This window comes from Lagopus muta, chromosome 3 (assembly GCF_023343835.1).
Source record: "Lagopus muta isolate bLagMut1 chromosome 3, bLagMut1 primary, whole genome shotgun sequence".
Taxonomy (NCBI): domain Eukaryota; kingdom Metazoa; phylum Chordata; class Aves; order Galliformes; family Phasianidae; genus Lagopus; species Lagopus muta.
Window position 1 is genome coordinate 73,466,163 of NC_064435.1, and position 14,772 is coordinate 73,480,934.

The 14,772-nt window shown below is 35.6% G+C and overlaps 1 protein-coding gene across 5 annotated transcripts in view; it reads right to left on the minus strand.

The window, feature by feature from the left end:
- Positions 1-14,772, minus strand: part of CDH18 (cadherin 18) — a 441,257-nt gene that overhangs the window by 170,259 nt on the left and 256,226 nt on the right. For all 5 annotated transcript variants that reach the window (XM_048939478.1, XM_048939479.1, XM_048939476.1 and 2 more), the window contains one exon: positions 8,624-8,697. The gene's annotated coding sequence lies outside the window, so the exon portion shown is untranslated. The remainder of the gene's footprint in view (positions 1-8,623; positions 8,698-14,772) is intronic.

A 14,772-nucleotide genomic window follows, 5' to 3' on the forward strand; every position in this document is an offset into this window, starting at 1 on the left:
AAAAGAAATAGTAGTGAATAACAGTTGTTGGCAGTTCCAAGATTTCTCTTGTATTGATAATAATAATAAACATCACAAGTAAAGAAAAAGAAAAAGCTAAGGAGATATGCATGTATGTAATGAGGTAATGGTCTCAACGTACCAAAGAAGGTTCAGGTTGGATACCACTCTGGAAAGAGTAGCAATGCTTAGAACAGGCTGCCCACAACAGTGGTAGAGATTCTGGAGGTGTTCAAGAGAAGGGTAGATGTGGCACTGAGGGACACGTTTGAGTAGGCATGGTGATGACTACATGGTTGACGGTTGGACAAGATGATCTTAGTGGTCTTTTCCAATCTTAACAATTCTATCATTCTATGTCAGGTCTAAATTTATATTTATAAACATGCCTTCTTGACATCACACTTCTGATATTTCTTTAAGTCACTGACTTTCCCCATAACATTATTTCTGCCAACTATACTATAATCACTGTCAACCATACAACATTACTGCTATTATGTTGATTTCTTCCCATCTCACTGAAAATATTTTGTATTTATATGGTAAAACTAGATTCTTATCTGGCTGTACCGATCCTTTCATTATTCTTAGCTTTCTCTATTCTCTTGAACTGTACATAATGTGCATTTCTTTTATTGTTATTATTATCTTCAGGTCTTCTTTTCTCACTTTTCCAGCTCAGTTAGTATTAAACCATCATGGTTCTCAAATTATCGTTTCTATCATTAAATGTGTTTAGTTCCATTTTAGACTGCCTTACTCATAAATACTGAATTCCTCAATGGGTATGTCACATCTTTCTCATGCATATCTATAGTAAAATACATTATCTCTTAAATGCAAGCAGTATAACTCAGCAACTCATTTTGCAAAGTATTAAAAAGTCAGAACCGATATACAAAACAATCACATCAATTACAAAAGCAGCTTTTCCCAGATGGGTGAATGAAAGGGATACAGATAAAAATGTTTTTGGGAAGTCTGCCTAATAACAACCAAAGGGAAAAAAAAAAAAAAAAAAAAAAAAAAAAAAAAGGAAGAAGAAAATTACTACAGTTTGCTATTGGAAATTTCTATGTATAATCACTATTGAAAACACAGAAATATCATTGTTAACTACTTTGGTTATCTTGGCAAGAAAAGTTTCTAGTAATTAGATAATACACTTCTTCCATAAGGCTGCTTTGATGGATGAGTAAATGTAAATCTTCATGCCAGGCTTTAAATATTCTTATACCTTGAAAGAAATCAGAACTATGTTTATGGCCACAAGTACTTTTATTGCCACTCTGTAACAGAAATGAACATAAGTATTAAACATTTACTTGAAAGTTTTTACTCTATGGCCAAGGTTGAATAGAAGAATGGATTTTTGCTATTTTATTTTTGAAGACATTTCTTATGTTGGAGGTTTTCCCAAGCCCAGACAATTAGATTTCCTATGTGTGGCACTGGCAAGAAAATCCAGTCATTTGTACTTTATGAGACACAACTTCTGTATGGTAGTATAGTCAATATAACATAGTCATGTCAGACATAGAAAATTTCCAGAATATTCAAAGAAAACATTTTCTTAAGCTTTCTAATTTGCTTCACTGCAAAGTCAGAAAGAAGTGATGTACTAAATTCAGGTGAAATACAAACTGGAAAAGATCTCAGGATTACCTTTTAAAAATCTTACTGAAATGTCTGAGGTGTTCTACGTAATTTAACCTAATTTCATCATTTTTTCAGATCTGAAGATAAATTAATATTTTATAAAGCAGACAATTTTCATGTACTAGTTTGTAATATTCTTCAAATCTCGAAATGTGTTAAATTCACTAGTTCCATTAAATTGCTATAGACTTAGTACATACAACTTCACTATATTCTCATGAAAATTTTAGTTTCCATTCTTGTCCAATTACTTTCCGGGAACAGAATAAGAATGGAGATGAATTGAGATTGAATGTCAAAGCCATAACACCAGCAAATCCTCAGGAACAGAAGGGGGATGTGAAATAAGGTTAATCAGTGGGATCACATCTTAAGTTCTGATTGTGCAAACAAAAAAAGACCTACTTAACTTCAAATCTATTAATGAAAAGCTCATTGAAGTTAATGGGATTGTTTGCTTAAGACTAAGCTTAAAACATAACTTTTTAAAGATCAGGTCACAAGCATTTTAATGGGGAACAAGGAAAATGAGCTACTGTGAAAAAATAACATCACAGATTAAAAGGTACCAGGTAAATTTAAGAACGTAGCATTCAGTTTTAAAATGTTTTTCTTTCATTACCATTTTAATAATAACCTAAAAATAAATGAAACATTGAAAGATCATTTTTATATTGTTTATAAATAAGAGTCATGGCATTTGATACTTGGCTTTCTAATGAGGGTTCAAAGTCTTCAAGAAATCACTCACAGTATGCTTAAAAGTTTAAAACAAAGAAAAGTTTTATATTGAATTCTTTGCATCCAGTGGGCAACTCTAACTGTAATATAAATGCTCTCTGGAGCTCTGCTTTGTTTCTGTAAGTGAGCAGGATGAAAGTTTAGCACAATCCTCCGATTTAATAATCATCCAGCATCATAAAGAGAGCACCACAGTCAGCTGAACATCCAGAAAAGCTATGCTCTTACTTTAAGAAGGAATGTATTTCATAGAAAAGATCAGTTTCTGATAAAAATCTTATATCTCAGTCTCATTTTGAGCCTTACATGACATTGCTTACAACAACACTGTTTCCATAGTACACTATTCAAACAAGGTGAAAAGTGGCAGACTGAGGTCCCTATGTGCAACATGTGAGGTATATGAGAAGGTTGGTGGACAAGTTTTAATAAACTATGTCCTATTTTTGAAAATACTCATCCAACAGAATTAGTAAAGAGAAGATCATTTAATAAGGAATACAGCAATGAAAAGATAAATTTGCAAGAGTATCAGCTCCAAAGATGTATAATAAGACCTGGAATATTCACTATGAAAACAGTCAAGAGAAACAGAAAAATAAACATTTTTTTAGTAATATTATCACTAGCCAGCCAAAGTGACATTCAAGTTCTCTACAGGCTGCTTTGTAGTCTTGCATTTCAGCATTCTGTGTTTCCTCAGTCCATTACTTTTATCCATTACTTTTTCAAAAAATTACTAAGAGGAATACTTACACCTCTACATATTCTAGGATGGAGCTATAATTAGTAGAAAAAGTTTGCACTGTAGGCAATAAGACTAGAAAACCTTCATCATCAACTTTTGAGAATTCAAAGTGCACAGATATTAAACAAACCACCACAAACTTCAGGACAAAAGAACAGTATCAATAAATAAATAAATAATAGTGCTTAGAGAAGCTTAAAAACCTAATAAAAGTTCATGATCGTGAACTGGTGTAGATGTAATAGTTTCAGGGCAACTTCAGGTCTATGCAGAAAACAGTGCAGTAGCCTGAAGTAACTAATCAAATATGAGATTAAACACAGAGGCTTGCTATAAGCATCTTAAACACCCAAGAAAATGGCTAATGGAATGAAAGCCAGTATAGCAAGGGTGCTCCATCCCAAAACTCACTCTAACCTGAAGAAATAATAGTTAAATATTCTGGGCTGCTTACTGTCAAAGTGGAAGGAAAAAGCTGCTTTTTTTTTTTCCCTCACTTCATAAACATCATCATGTATTTCTAATGTAATATTTTCACAATTTTCAAACATAAAAATTAGTACTATATTTCTGGAATTATACATTTATTGAGACTAAGCAGACTCTGTAGAGGACACATATGCCAGATTTGAGCAGCACTGACTAGTATTAAGCACTCATGCATACCCTGTGCATGAAAGCAAAGGGTTCTTATGTGATTATTGTATTAACAGAGATTTCTTATGCATTAAAAGGTAAATAGACTCCTAAAAAGATACTTATACATATAGCAGCGCAAGTATTCAGTAAAGAATGTCACACTCAGTGCTTCATCTAAAGCTAACAACAATGAAGAGTAAAACTCTCTAAGAAAATAATAGTTCTAAATCAACCCCGATGACTGAACAGATTAATTTTATGAGATCTGCTCCAAAGGTAATGCTTCCTGTTTTGTTATGTTTGCCTGTGACATCGGAGTTGGATGTTGGTGGTACAGCAGCAGAGGCTGAACCTCTGAACGGAATGATGTCTGACTTGGAAATGTGTATGAAGAAAAGGTGTATCACCGGATGCCTTCATGTGGAAAAAATTGCCCCCACTGACATTCATTGATACTTACTGAATGTATGTGGAGATTGAAGAGTGGATGTGAGCACAGTGAAGGGGGTGAGCACGTTTCAGAACCGGTGGCAGTAACAGTGGATCGCCTCTGCTAGTGCAGATTTTTATGATTGTAACATATAGGCTCTTGTTCATTGCTGGTGAAAATGCATACTTTGGTGGTAATTATTTTGAAAAATAGTGTCTTAGAGCTGAGAATTAGCACTATCAGATAAAGTTTCTGTGCTTTTTTTTATCGTAGTTTCTGTGGAAATAAATAGGAGGCATTACTTTCAGAGCAACCTACATTTTACAATGTTTTACTTAAAAATAGAGAGCATAGAACGACAATCATCCATTCAACTTTTCCTAAGAGTCTAATATCTTTTTTTCTTTCTAGAGAGCCTATTATAAGATACATAGTTTAGAAAATGTTAAGTTTTAAGTTTTATATTACAAATTTATAATGTAAGCATTACATTAGCCTTCATAACAATTTACCTAAAACTTCCTACAACCTCTTATGAATACAGATATTCTTTTGCACAGTTAATTCAATCGATGGAGATGAAATAATAAAAAGGAGTTCAGTATCAGATTACATTTTAAACATTACTCTTGGATTCCATTTGGGAAAAGGATTTAAATGAGATTTATTCATCAATCTTCAGTGTTAGCTTCTGCATATGTTTTCATAAGTTAATTGTGTTTGTTAGTACAAAATCCAGGCTTTCACTTATTAAAATATGTCTTACTTGGTTATTTTGAGGTCTTATCATTCAAAATCCAAATTTCTATTTACTGTCTAAAATTACAAGAAATGGTTGAAATGAATAACAAAAAAGAAAGGAGGGGAAAAAAGTGAACAGAAACTCAAGATGTTAACCAGTTATCTGCTTCCTGGTTGTTTACATTTCTGTGAGTTTTTCCGTCTGAAAATGCAGAATACATTTAAGAGCAGTTACTTACTACTTGTGAACAGCAGCTCTTGAGCTCTGACAGCAAAGCAGTCAGCTTGGGCTGCATAACACACTCAGGAAACCAGAAATGGATATCCATACTGTGCTCAGAACAATAACACTGCAGCAATACACATGAGCTCATTTTACCAAACCTTGTTTGAACGTATCTGCGTTATACCAAAGATGTTGCCAATCAGTGACATCTGCCTATGTCAAAAAGGTCAAGAACATATCAATGCATTATCGCATGACAGAGTTCAACCCTGTTTATTTCAGCATGTTTGTTTAAATAAACAAATGCCTGAGAAACTTGGCCTACTACAAGGATACGGGAGTTTTAATGCATGAATGAGGGCATTTGTTACATAAACGTCCTTTTAAAAGTTCTCAGTTGTTAAAGGATAGATATATACTGTACATACTATAACATTAACTAAATGTACATGTGGGTAGTAAATCACTTGAACTTGCTATTCAAAGCAGAAATTCATTCACTTTAGCTATTCAATAAAAATAGATGCAAAGTACTGATCCATCTCAATAATATTAGATCTGCATGTTTTCTAGACATGCTTTTTTATAGCATATATTCTATTTGGTTTGCATGTGCCTTTTAGCTTTTTGTCATATGTGAGAGAGAACTAATCCAATTCTGTCAATTTGTAACTTTTGCCAAAGAGATACTATACAGCTAAACAAAAAAATCTTGTAGGTTTACCATTGTTATTATTTTCAACCTTTTATCCTTCACTACTTTTATTTATGTGGGCTGAAATTAATTTGTACTGCATTTTCACCAAGAAGAGAGAATATGGGACCCCAGAGGAGCAGACTACATATGCCAGTGTTAAGATAGAGCTCACAAGGCATCAATCCTTTGGTATGTGCCAAAATAAACAATAGAAAGGAAACATTTTATGAGGCAGTTGTAACTCCATTTCTACATGCAAACAGAAAATCCAATGTATCAAAAATGTTCATGCCAAAATAATACCAACCAGAAACTACGCAGAATAACAAGTTCTTAAATAAGCAGAGTGACAGTTACATGGTAGTAGTGTCAATATACTCCCACTCTGCATATACATACAGACCATCAAAACAAAGCATTTATCTTTTCTCATATTTTCTTATTTTTTTTCCTCCTCTGTCTTAACACTATCAAAAATCACAAACCTTCTCATAGACACTGTCCTGAACAGTCAGTGTCAAAGTAATCTTGCTTTACCCCTGACACATGCACATTCAAATGTGTTCTGTTTCTGTTCTGAAAAAAAAAAAAAAAAAAAAATTCTTTCTGAAAATAGAGGAGAAAACATTCTAGAAACCAACAACATGGGGATTCTTTTCCATCTCTTCTCTCAAGACCTTTAATAATGAAATGGTTAGTTCAAATGTGTAGAAAAATCATTAGGAAGCAAGTCTCCTGATCCAGCTGGACTAGGCAGGATTTGTACTGCTAAACTAAGATCAGCATCTCTGCTTCTAAGAATAAGGTCATTAGTAATCTTAATCCAAAAATTTAGTTGGAGCACTTAGAAGTCATATATTCTTTTCCATTCTTTCCAATGTTTTATTAAAAGCTTTGTTTTCACTTGTATCATTCTCACATTTCAATGACTACAGTCTACCGAACCAACCTTGGCACTGATTTTTAAAACTTTAGTGCAATTATATCCACAAGGCATTTTGTTTTCAGGTAACTTCTCCAGCAGTACAGCTACCAGTCACAGGAGATGGCCTATATTATTACAGTTGTTCCTAAAATTTGTAATATTTATTTCAAAAATCCAATCATCCATTATCAACATACAACCCATCTAATTTGTGTGATGTGTCAATTCATCCTCAATTCCTCTGTTCCTTCCTTGTTTTCTATCAAGGCAATATTAATTATTCAGCAGTTCACATTTGCTTCCACCCAAAGCCCAGTGAAATGGCAGGCAAGAGGTGTACAGTCCCTCAGAGAAAAAAGGTATTGATTCTAAGCTGAACAGATGGAGGAAGGTTGTGGGTTGGCAAGACAGATTATTTCCTCCAGCATAGCTCCAGCGGTTACTGAAATATGCAGTCCACTTCCTCTGGCTTTCTAATTCTCTGTCATCTCACTTCAATCTAGCCCACTTAGCGGACAATAAACCACTCTGCTTTTTGGCTGGGTTAGTTTTTCTCTGGTTATTGTGCTGAGCTGCTTCCCCAAGGATATGAGTAAGTATCAGATTTGGTACCTCAAAGGAAAGAGGAAAACAGCTGGGAGGCGTTCATCTGGCAGCAATGAGCAGCAGATTGGTTTGTCCCCTTCCAATCCACATCCTGGTTACATCCTCACAAAAAAAAGCATTCCCACTCCTTCTAGCTACTCCAATAAAAAGCAACATTGTTCCTTTGCTTTCTAAGCCTGCTGTCTATCCCAAAATCAAGGACATACTAATGCATTCTCCTTCTCTGCACACACACATATAAACAAATGGCATTACAACATACTAAGGCAATGTCCGTAATTCCTAAGCTAATATATCTCCAACAACCTATCATTCTGATCTTCTGTCTCAGATGCTTTCATACTTTCATTTCTAAGAAAAAGCATAAATTCAGTTTTTAAACTAATTTGCTGAAGTAGCAACAATTTTAGAAGTATTGTATTCTGGGTGCAGAATTTAATGATTTTTTTTATGCGACTGATCTCTAGCAACAGCTTTAGTGCTTAATACAAATGCAAATATGTCTAAACATTTATGAGTTCAAGCTTCACAGCTATTTATGTTTTACTTTAATTTCTCACATCATGTTACCAGGTCTAACCAGTAAGATTCATTATTATACATCACTTTCTTTTGCAGATATTTTCTCTTGGGAAGAAACAGAAAGCAGTTAACACCTGTACTATGAAAAATCTGACATGATGTAAAAAACACTTAAATTAACAGAGAAGCACACTGCAAATAAAGCTGACAGTCATTTACAGTACAAACCAGAGTGACATTTTTAGTAGCATGAAAGTATAGATGACAGGCAAATCTTTATTCAATTAGTTCCTACTTTCCAAGGGCAGAGTTGTATGTGCACATCCAAACTGCTTCTTCTAATTCGAGAGACTTTCTATGCTGAATATTTAAAACTACTTAGTATCTAAATCAATTTAACAGAATGCCACTTAACTTACTTCTCACTTTCAGCTTTCAATAATTTACTCTGTATACTTCAATGTTGCATACAATCCAATTCCTAAATACAATCAAACAGATCTGCTGGCCTTTTTGAAATGTATTTCAGTTTCAAAATAGCTAGACTTAAATGTGTGCAAGATGCAGAGAATGAAATGACAGCATCATATTTATATTCTTCTTAGTATTATAAAAGTTTCATACCAATCCATCTGCATATCCTACTTACTTCGGCAGCTAAAATAGCAGGTAAAACAGGTACTTACTGTTCAGTGGTTACAGGACACTTCTCCACTCCTTTTCCAAGCAACTTGCCAAATCAAACCTACTGCCTCTGTAGCTGCAAGCAAACAAAAAAAAGAGTCAGATTTCAAGGAACTGAGAGAGAGGACATTTTACTAAAAAAATGTCTTTCAGATGAAGTAAAAAGTATGTGATATTAACCCTTAAACCTTTTCATCATAAAAGCTATTAATAATCTATAAGCATGAAATGCCTTCACAAGTATACAGTTAAAATCTTTAGCAAGAAAAAAAAAAAACCAAAAACAGAAGCAGTTAGATAACAAACAGATGCAAAAAAAAAAAAAAAAAAAAAAAAACAACCCAAAACAAAACAAAAACAAAAATCCATTGCTTCTGCACCAGCTCAATTTTCTAGCCTTTTACCACAGCATGAACCATGAATATTTCAATAGTGAATTCTTCTCATTCCTTTTCCATTGTCCACTGCATTCAAGGATTGGGCAGGGTTTGTGCCTATTCCCATGTTAGTGTCACATACTTTTTTGTTGTTGTTCATTCAAAAGTCCAATTATGTTGCCTTATGATTATGAAATTATATTTCTTTAAACAAGCTTTTTTATTTATTTATCTTAAAGCTAGAAATTTCCATTGGTGAAAATGCTATTGAAAAAAAGGCAGTTGTAGGAAATTTTCACTTTGTGAACTACAGAACATTTACTGCATTACTTATCATTTCCTAAATGTATCAGTATCAGCAAGCTTTAGGGTTTAACACAGCAGGAATCTCAGCACTTTGCTGACTTTGTTGAATTTGCTGATTCCACCCTCCTAGTGAGATTGAGGAGACAACCTGAAAAAACACCAACAAAGTAGAACTTATGTGTTTAGATAAGAACTATTTACAAAGAAAAGAAAGAGAAAAGAAAAATAATAACAGTAGTGATAATAATGCACTATAAGTAGGTTGCTCCAAAAGTAATGCCTCCTTATTTATTTCCATGGAAATTATAACTGATAGAAAAGGTAAATTAATGCTATTTCGTAGAAAAAAATTCTCAGCTACAAAACATTATTTTTCAACACAGTGACAACCATTAGGCATGCATTTTCACTAGTAATGAACAAAAGCCTGCATGCTACTCTCTCAAAAATTGCACCGGCAAAGATGACTCACAGTTTCACAGACGTTAAGAAAGCACTGTTGCTAGGAAAATTCTGCCCATACACTCTGTCATACATTGGCCCAGAAAGGTGGAAGTCAGAAGGCATCAAATCTGGACTACACAGGGGGTGTCAGGACAGTCCAGCCAAAGTTGGCAATGTGTTCATGGTCTTCAAACTTGTACTGGGCCTGGTGTTATCGTGTTGCAGGATAAAGCTTGTCCTCTTCTTTGGTCTGACTATGGAAGTTTAGCTTTCAGACTAGCTAGCATCTCAAAGCAGTGATCAGAATTGATAGTTTGTCTGCATTCCAGGAAATTCAGAAGGATCACCCATTTTCTATCACACAACACTGTGCAAATCACTTTACCCAATGAGGACTACATGTTGAACTTCTTTTTCGATGTGGAATTCACATGACACCACTCCACGGACTGCAGTTTTTACTCTGGCATGTAGCGGGGACACCACATCACCATTAAGTATGGAATTCTGGAAACTGCCATCTTCAGCCTTGTATTGGTTCAATAGGTCCAGACAAACTTGCTTACCATGTTCTTCTTCTTCCTGAGTCAGCAGTTTTGGGACCCACCTGATGCAAACTTTGCAATACTCCAACACTGTAACCATTGTTTCCAATGCACTGAAGTCGATATTCAGCTCCCTGATCATAATCAACCATTATGTGTGGATGAGCAGATCAAGAAGTTCTTTTCATGGTACAACCGTTGCACATGGCCATCCAGATTGTGGCTTGCCTTTCACGTTGCTGTCACCACTGCTGAAACATGCTACCCACCTCTCACTGTGCTCACATCCACAGAAACATTCCAAGAAGCATTACTTTCAGAGTAGCCCTCTTATATTTACAAAACAAGCGTGCAATTGCTTCTGCATTATCACCCCCCAACTAATATCCTCAGTCCTTCTACATCCCTCCCTTTGGCCAGGTTAGGTCATAGATTCTCGTTCTATCTCCTCTCAGCTCCTTGTGGTTCTTTAACTCCTCACCAGCAGGACAGTGTGAGGAGGTGATAAACTCAGATGTCTCTGTACAGCACCGCTCAGCAACAGCTAACACATTGAGTGTTATCAACATTGTTTTTCTCCTAAAGCCAAAACACAGCATCATACCAAACACTATTAATAATAATAATTTAAAAAAAAAAAAAAAAAAAAATCAACTCTGTGCCAGCTAAAACCAGGACATTATGCAATGCAACACATACCAGCCATTCGGAAGAGTTATTAATAATTGCTGCTCTACCACAAATCAAATATGCTGGAACTGTTCCTACAACAGTAGCATGCAGAAGCATCTGCAATTTACAGCAAGCCTCACTTACAAGACACCAGATAGCATCTTAGAAAATTAAATTTTAAACAGTCATTTCAGACCTAGTGTATGTTAGAGAAGTCACTGCATTAAAGACAGGTTTTTTTCCCATGAAGTATGCAAATCTCATAACGACTACAAAGTGAAATATTAACAGTCTGCTTTCTGAAAGAGGTCTGTGTTATTCTCAGACCTCTCATCAGCACCACAAGTAACCAGTAAGTACTTGCTTTTAAATGACCACTGCTAGCTGCTACATTCCTGTCTGTCCAGAGCAGTAGGTGGTGATGGGAGTACAAGAAGTCCCCATGCTGTCCTCTGCATGCCCACTCCTTACACACTGCTAGGAGACGGCCCCCAGCACTGCGCAGGTGAAAATGAATTAAAAACACTATTTTAAAAAGAAATGTTCTCTGAATGAAAATGGACATTACTACTGTCTTCTAAGTTGAAAAAATGAGACGTCAAGCATCACAGGATAAAACCTGCTTGAAAGCATGGATTAGGCAAAACATCTGCCCACTTTAATTCTCAGAGGAGAAGTGTAGATGAACCTCTGCCAACTTCTATGTCCCTGCAACACCATCAGGGCAGAAGACCAGCAGTGACAGCAAGCTGCCTAACAGCTGTGCACTGGCTTAAGCTATGGGGAAGGCAAAAGCAACTAGCCCCAAGTGAGGGTCAAAGGCCCCTGCCTCAGTTATCTAGATGCCTGCTGCCTTCTATATTCCAAAGAATGCTGTGCATCAAATGCATGACAAGGGCCTGAAATATGTTTCTTTAAAAAATCTTTAAACTATCCTGCTCTTGCTTCTGTAGTTCAGTACAATGAACAAAAAGTGGCTTTTGAAAATCTATTTATTAACAAGTGATTTAGCAGTGGAAAGAAGTCTTCAAAAAGAGAAAAAATGTGTTAATGTTCTTGTACTGTAGCAAAATAAAACACAGCAGTTACTGGAACTACACTCATTTAAATCAAGTGCAGAACTCTTATGCTACTCAGAGTGACAGCACTAGACACGAGAGCGTATTTGTTTATGAACATAAGGGTAGTTCCTGTGGGTTTTCAAGGCTGAAGTCTGGGATTTACCTGATGAAAATATGCTCCACAACTTCTAACATCAAATGTAGTAAAGTTATTGATTATACTAATCCAATAGTATATATTAATACCACAATACTGTAGCACTAATAACATTGCTTATTGCTCCCAGTTCTCAAGCTTGCCTTCCTCATCCTACTACTTTTCTACATACTCTAAGAGTATTGATATTATTATAATTAAAAGTCTTCATTTCAACTACAGATATGACTGAGCTTTACCAATTGCTTTTTTTTTTTATCCAGAAATAAAATGATCATTAAGTGATTTCAGAAATCAATTGCTTTACTTCAAATCATCAATATATAGTATCCCTTAGAAACTTCCGAATGCTCTGCATTCCTACAGATGTCCTCTGTCCTGCTACAGCTTTTGGATAATCCTTGAATATTATAGTATCAACCAACCATCTGCTTTTTGTTGCTATTAATATTTTCACAATTGTTCTCTAGAAAATTACAGTATAGAATTACACATCCAATTACACAACACATAATAATCATGTCTGGTAATAGAATGACCCTAGATGATCCTCCAGAAACCTGAAACATTTACAAAATGTGGTCATAGTAAAAAAAGAAAAAAATAAAAAATAAAAAAAAAATTACACTGATTAACAGAAATACTTTCTGTACTGTACTTGCTAAGGAAAGGCTAGCTATATCAGGCCTGAGAGTGACTGATAAGAACCTTTAGGAAACAAATTCGAGGAATCAAATTAAAGTGCTAAAAATGCTGGTTCAAGAATGGTTATTTGAAATATATTTAGTCACACCTGTCATTGCATAGTGTTTATTATTACCAGGATGGAACAAACACTCTTATTCATTTAATACTTGCTATTAAAACAAAATGAAATATGATGTAGTACACCATCTGACCAAATATCGGAGAAGAGTGTGGAATCAAAGCCTTTACTTGAGCTGCTGGTGGTGCCATCCCTTATGTGTCCCCAATAATTGCAGCAGGCTTACGGCAGGAACAGCCCAAAGCTTTGTGGACAGTGCAGAACACATGGAGCTAATCTTTGTAAACTGCAACACATTTCTGATCTGAGCAAGCCGTTAACTCATACTCCTACTGTGTCAACAGAAAAGCTTATGGCAGATTAAGGAAAGCAGCAAAGTTCAGCACTGTCTTCTATATCAAGCAAGTACAATATAAAAACAGCATTTTAAAATAATGAGAGGTATTATCAATTATGCACAAAGTGAGCAAGATGGTGTTTGTTGTTTTTTTTTTTTTTTTTTCTTTTCACTAATTCTTTCCTGAGATGAAGCAGCATAAGATCATTAAGATCATTTGCCATTATCAAAGTGCAAGGATGGAAGCTTTCAGGTCTCTGTTAGGTGCACGCATTCCCTAGCGTGCTGTTCTTTCTATACATAGCTGGAATCCAACTGAGCAAATAGACTGCATGTGCAAGAGCAGAAAGAAATCGGGCTTTTAGTGCTACAGCTTTTTCCCACACTGGCTGGGGAGAAAGAATATCTAACACAGAAAAAAATAATACATATAGATATATATATAGATATATAGATATATATATATATATATACACATGCGCGCAGAAAATCTACTTACTAAGAATGTGTGTAACAGCTTTAAAAAAACCCACAAAAACACAACAACACATATCACTGAGGTTTAGATGTAATCAACATTTGCTAAATACTTATGCCATAATATATAATCTGTAAAGTTCAAGAAGTAGTGAAAATAAATTAACTGATAAGCCACTTAACTCTTTTCAGCAGTGTTTACTCAGCATGAAAACAAAATTAGCTTAATAAGGGAACAAGCACCAGCATGACATAACTATTTCTATACAGTACAAACAGCAGATCCAAGGAAAGTACCCTGTAACCTGTTTGCATTCCACATAGAAATCAGAAAATGTGAAATCCTCTGGGACTTTGGCACTCCCTGTTATGACACAGAAGGAAGGTATACCATGCAAAGGGACCTGAACAAGCTTAGGAAGTTAAGCCATGCAAATCTAATGAGGTTCAACAAAACGAAGTGCAAGGTGCTGCGCTTGGGTCTTGGCATTCTCAATATGAGAACTGAGGGGGAGAACTCATTGAGAGCAGCCCTGCTGAAAAAGACGTGAGGGATCCTGGTGGATGAAAAGCAGGACATGAGCCAGCAGTCTGCTCTTGCAGCCAGAAGGTCAACAGTAACCTGGACTGCATCAAAAGAGGTGATTGTCCTCTTCTGCCATCATGAGGCCTCAGTTAGAGTATGGCACCCAGGTCTGGAGCTTCCAGCACAAGAAAGACGTGGAGCTCTGGAAGCAGATCTAGAGAAGGGCCACGAAATGATCAGAGGGCTGAAGCACCTCTCTCACAAAAACAGGCTGAAGGAGCTGGGTTTGTTCAGCCTGGAGAAGAGAACACTCTAGGGAGATCTCACTGTGGCTTTCCACTACTTAAAGGGAGCTTATAAACAAGAGAGAGAACAACTTTTTGCATAGAATCACAGAATGGCTTAGGTTGGAAGGGACATTAAATATCACCCAGACCAATCCCATGCTGTGAGCAGGGCTGCCACCCATTGGATCAGGCTGTC